The following is a 5,680-nucleotide window of genomic DNA, read 5'->3' as shown; positions in this document are numbered from 1 at the left end:
TGAAAATTACTTTCGAATTAAACTTCTAGGTTTATTGGCAACCTAAGGACCCTGGGCACAATTCTCTGGACATGCAGGGGTTAAACTGTTAAAAATAGGACCCATATGCAATACTCTTAGAACTATAAAGGACAACGGGTTGATTTATATTATTCCAGAGGTTTCTTTAGCAAAATTGACATAGCGAAGTGAAAGGGAAATGTGCCCTTGGGCCATTTCTATATTGTCTTGGTGATTAGATGCACATTACACTAGGTGAGAACAAACATAATGTTGATCAAAGGCATATCTAGATGGATCAAGTATGAAGGTAAGTTCTAGACACTTAGTCATTTGTTTTATGTACTAAACATGCTTGTCTAAGTGCCAGGAACTCAGTTGAGTAAAATAAACAAGGAGCAAAAGGAGTTCAGCCGAAACAGCTAGACTTGCACCAACTGTGGGTGCAGCGGACACTGTCCGGTGCCCAGGCTGGCGCATCAACAAACTCGCTGCTCTCAGGAATCGCCAAGGACAATGCGGCTAAAATTCACCGGACTGTCCGGTGGGCCAACAGCGTCCGCGCCAACGGTCAACAATGCGATCAGCGCGCAATCAACGGGCGACGCGTGGCCAGAGCCAACGGTCACTAGGCCGCACCGAACTTTCCGGTGTGCCAAGGAGACCTTGGGTGCAACGGTCGACTTCGTCAAACAAGGAAAGAAATCACACACTGTTCATGTCCAGTGGTGCACCGGACTGTCCGGTGCGCCAACGGACAGAAGGCAAGAATTGCCTACCAAATGGAGCTCTAACGGCTCCTTGCTGTCTTGGGGCTATAAAAGGGACCCCTAGGCGCATGGAGTAGTACACCAAGCCTCTATTGAACATCCTAAGACGCCTAGATTCCGCAAGCACGCATCCGATTCGTTGTGTTCAAGATTTGAGCACTCTTTGAGCTGTGAACTCGTTGCGCTGTGTTTGTGTGCTTGTTTCTTGACTTGTGTGTGTTGTGTTGCTGCAACTCTAGCGCTTGCGTGTGTTTCTAATCCCTCCCTTACTCTTGCGGTTTATTGTGATCAATATTGTAAGGGTGAGAGGCTCCAACTTGTGGAGATTCCTCATAAAGGGATACATCTGCTATAAGGAAGAAAACTGTGGTACTCAAGGTTGATCATTGGATCACTTGAGAGGGATTGAGTGCAATCCTTGACCGAAGGAGGTCACCACAACGTGGAGTAGGCATTGGCCGAACCACGGGATAAAATCACTAAAAGTCGCCTAGAGGGGGTGAATAGGCAAAACCTGAAATTTACAAACTTTAAACACGCACTATGCCCGGGGTTAGTGTTAGAAATAATTTAGAGGGCGGAAGATATTGCTATGAATTGCTCAATTAATGCAGATAACCTTGGGAGCAAACTCAAATCAATATGAGCAAGGAAACTTTTAGAGAGAGGAAAGAAAGGGAAACAAATAAAGTGGAGATCAACACAAATGAACACAGTGATTTGTTTACCGAGGTTCAGTTCCAAAGAACCTAGTCCCCGTTGAGGAGGCCACAAAGGCCGGGTCTATTCCAACCCTTTCCCTCTCTCAATCGATCACACAGACCAGTCGAGTGCTTCTCCTTAATCACTTGGGTCACTAAGACCCCACAAAGATCACCACACACTTGGGTGTCTCTTGCTAACTTTACAAAGCACTTAGAAGAATTAGAATGAGAAGGAGAAAGCAATCTAAGCAACAAGAGGAACAAAAGAAACACAAAACACCCTCTCTCAAGTCACTAAGCAATTGAGTTGATTTTAAGGCTTGGAGAGGATTTGATCTTTTGAATGTGTCTTTGAGTGAATGCTTTTGCTCTTGTATTGAATGGTCGATGGGCACATCGGACAGTCCGGTGGTGCACCGGACATGGAATTGTTTATTGTCCGGTGCGTGCCACGTCAGCTGCCCGTTGGGGTTTGGAGCGGTTGACTGTTGAAGTCATTTGTCCTCTTGTGGCACCGGACAGTCCGGTGGCACACCAGACAGTCCGGTGCGTTCTGACTTCGCTGCTCTGACTTCTGACTTGCACACTATTCACTGTTCATCTGATATTCCAGTCGACGGTTGGGCGCAGTTGACCGTTGCTTCGTTGGCTCACCAGACATGTGCGGTGCACACCGGACTGTCCGGTGAATTATAGCGAAGTGACTCTGGAAAAACCCGAGCGCAGTCAGTTCGTTGGGTTGCTTGGCCTGGTCACCGGACACTGTCCGGTGCACACGGCACAGTGTCTGGTGCGCCACTTGCAGCACCTCTATTTGTCTTTGCTCCAAACTTTGTAGAGTTCCCAACTTATTTTCTTTGTTGGTTTATGTTGAGCTTTATGCACCTGAGATTAAATGATAACTAGGCAAACTAGTTAGTCCATGTGGTTTGTGATGGACATCAAACACCAAAATCGATTATAGGAAATGTTTTAAGTCCATTTCCCTTTCCATCTCCCCCTTTTTGGTGATTGATGCTAACACAAACCAAAGCAAACACAAAGTGTATAAATGTAATTAGTTTGCAATTTTTTTGACAGTTGTGCATAAGTTACTTTGAATAAAAACCAACCGAAAGTATTTCAAAGTGTATATGATTGCTTTCTTCTAGTTTAACATTTTGGACCACATTCGCTCCACTTGGGTTGTTTTTGCAAATCTTTTGGAATAGACTTTTCAAATTCTTTTAGAAATAGCCAATGGTTTTAAGAATATAATTTTGAGATTTCTTACCCTGTTTCAAATGCTTTCCCTTTGGCTAAATAAAAGCTCCCCCTGAAGAAGTTCTCCCCTTAGCTATCAAGAGGGTTTTTGTAATTGAAATAAATTCTTCCCCTTTGTGAAATAGTTTAGGGTGGTGGGTGGTGGTGCGGTCCTTTTGCTTTGGGCCTATTAATTCTCCCCCTTTGGCTTTAAGCGCCAAAAATGAAGAAACTTGAGAGGCCTATTAATTCTCCCCCTTTGGTAAAAGGATATGAGTGAAAGTTTATGAGGAGGACAAAGGATAAATGATACTAATAGAGTTGTAGTGGAAGCCTTGCCTTCGCCGAATACTCCATTTCCCTTTCAATCTAAGACTAATCAGAGAAATACTCATGGAAGCATATTAGTCTTAGCCTTGGCACAAGAAGAAATAGGAAATATGCATTTGTACCAAATGAAAGAGACATGATCAAAGGTATATAAATGAGCAATGTGAGCAAGATTTCAATCAAAGTTCCGAGAATCAAGAATATTGAGCTCATTCTTAAGTTTGCTAAAAGTCTTTTCATCTAGGGGCTTGGTAAAGATATTGGCTAATTGGTTGTGGGTGCTAACATAAGCAATTTCAATATCCCCTTTTGTTGGTGATCTCTCAAAAAGTGATACCGGATGTCTATGTGCTTAGTGCGGCTGTGCTCAACGGGATTATCCGCCATGCGGATTGCACTATCATTATCACATAGGAGAGGGACTTTGCTCAACTTGTAGCCATAGTCCCTGAGGGTTTGCCTCATCCAGAGTAATTGTGCACAATAATGGCCTGCAGCAATATACTCGACTTCAACGGTGGATAGAGCTACTGAGTTTTGTTTCTTTGAAGCCCAAGACACCAGGGATCTTCCCAGAAACTCACAAGTCCCTGGTGTGCTCTTCCTGTCAATCTTACATCCAGCATAATCGGCATCGGAATACCCAATTAATTCAAAGGTAGATCCCTTGGGGTACCAAAGCCCAAACTTAAGAGTATAAACTAAATATCTCATGATTCTTTTCACGGCCCTAAGGTGAACTTCCTTAGGATTTGCCTGGAACCTGGCACACATGCATACAGAAAGCATAATATCCGGTCGTGAAGCACATAAATAGAGTAAAGAACCTATAATCGACCGATATACCTTTTGATCTACGGATTTACCTCCCGTGTCGGGGTCAAGATGCCCATTTGTTCCCATGGGTGTCTTGATGGGTTTGGCATTCTTCATTCCAAATTTCCTAAGTATGTCTTGAATGTACTTAGTTTGGCCGATGAAGGTACCCTCTTGGAGTTGCTTGATTTGAAATCCAAGGAAATACTTCAACTCTCCCATCATAGACATCTCGAATTTATGTATCATAATCCTACTAAACTTTCACAAGATGACTTGTTAGTAGACCAAAATATAATATCATCAACATAAATTTGGCAAATAAACAAGTCTTTAGTAATAGTTTTAGTGATGAGAGTAGGGTCAGCTTTACCAACTATGAAGCCATTAGTGATAAGAAAGTCTCTCAGGCATTCATACCATGCTCTTGGGGCTTGCTTGAGCCCATAAAGCGCCTTTGAGAACTTATAAACATGAGAGGGATACTCACTATCTTCAAAGTCGGGAGGTTGCTCAACATATACCTCTTCCTTGATAGGGCCATTGAGGAAGGCACTCTTCACGTCCATTTGATATAACTTAAAGCCATGATAAGTAGCATAGGCAAGTAATATGCGAATTGACTCAAGTCTAGCTATGGGTGCAAAGGTTTCAACAAAATCCAAACCTTCGACTTGTGAATATCCCTTGGCAAAAAGCGGGGCTTTGTTCCTAGTCACCACACCATGCTCATCTTGTTTTTTGCGGACTACCCACTTGGTACCTACAACATTTTCGTTAGGACGTGGAACTAAATGCCATACCTCATTCCTCGTGAAGCTGTTGAGCTCCTCTTGCATTGCCACCACCCAATCCGGATCTCTATGTGCATCCTATATCATGTATGGCTCAATATGAGACACAAAAGAGTATTGTTCACAAAAATGAGCAACTCAAGATCGAGTAGTTACCCCCTTGTGAATGTCACCAAGTATGGAGTTGACGGGGTGATCTCTTTGAATTGCTTGGTGGACTCTTGGGTGTGGCAGTCTTTGGTCTTGAATTTCTTGATCATCTTCCTTGTCTTGATCATCTTCATCTCCCCCTTGATCAATGTCCTCCTCTTGAGGTGGCTCATCGTCTTGATCTTCATCATCTTCTTGTTGAGCCATTTCCCCATCTTGAGTTGGTGGAGATGCTTGTATGGAAGATGATCAACATCTTATGCCTGTGGAGGCTCTTCTGATTCTTTTAGACACACATCCCCAATGGACATGTTATTTAGTGCAACACATAGAGCCTCTTCATCATCTAGTTCATCAAGATCAACTTGCTCTACTTGAGAGCCATTAGTCTCATCAAACACAATGTCACAAGAAACTTCAACTAATCCAGTGGACTTGTTGAAGACTCTATATGCCCTTGTATTTGAGTCATAACCAAGTAAAAAGTTTTCTACTGCTTTAGGAGCAAATTTAGAATTTGTACCTCTCTTAATAAGAATAAAGCATTTGCTCCCAAAAACTCTAAAATAAGAAACATTGGGCTTTTTACCGGTGAGGAGTTCATATGATGTTTTCTTGAGGATTCGGTGTAGATAGAGTCGGTTGATGGAGTAGCAGGCGGTGTTAATCGCCTCCACCCAAAATTAATCTGGTGTCTTGTACTCATCAAACATGGTCCTCACCATATCCAATAGAGTTCTATTCTTCCTCTCCACAACATCGTTTTGTTGAGGTGTGTAAGGAAAAGAGAACTCATGTTTGATGCCCTCCTCCTCAAGAAATCCTTCAATTTGAGAGTTCTCAAACTCCGTTCCATTATCGCTTCTAATCTTTT

This window comes from Zea mays, chromosome 10 (genome assembly GCF_902167145.1).
Source record: "Zea mays cultivar B73 chromosome 10, Zm-B73-REFERENCE-NAM-5.0, whole genome shotgun sequence".
NCBI classification, from domain to species: Eukaryota; Viridiplantae; Streptophyta; class Magnoliopsida; order Poales; family Poaceae; genus Zea; species Zea mays.
The sequence above is the reverse complement of the archived record's forward strand: the minus strand, read 5'-3'. Positions refer to the sequence as shown.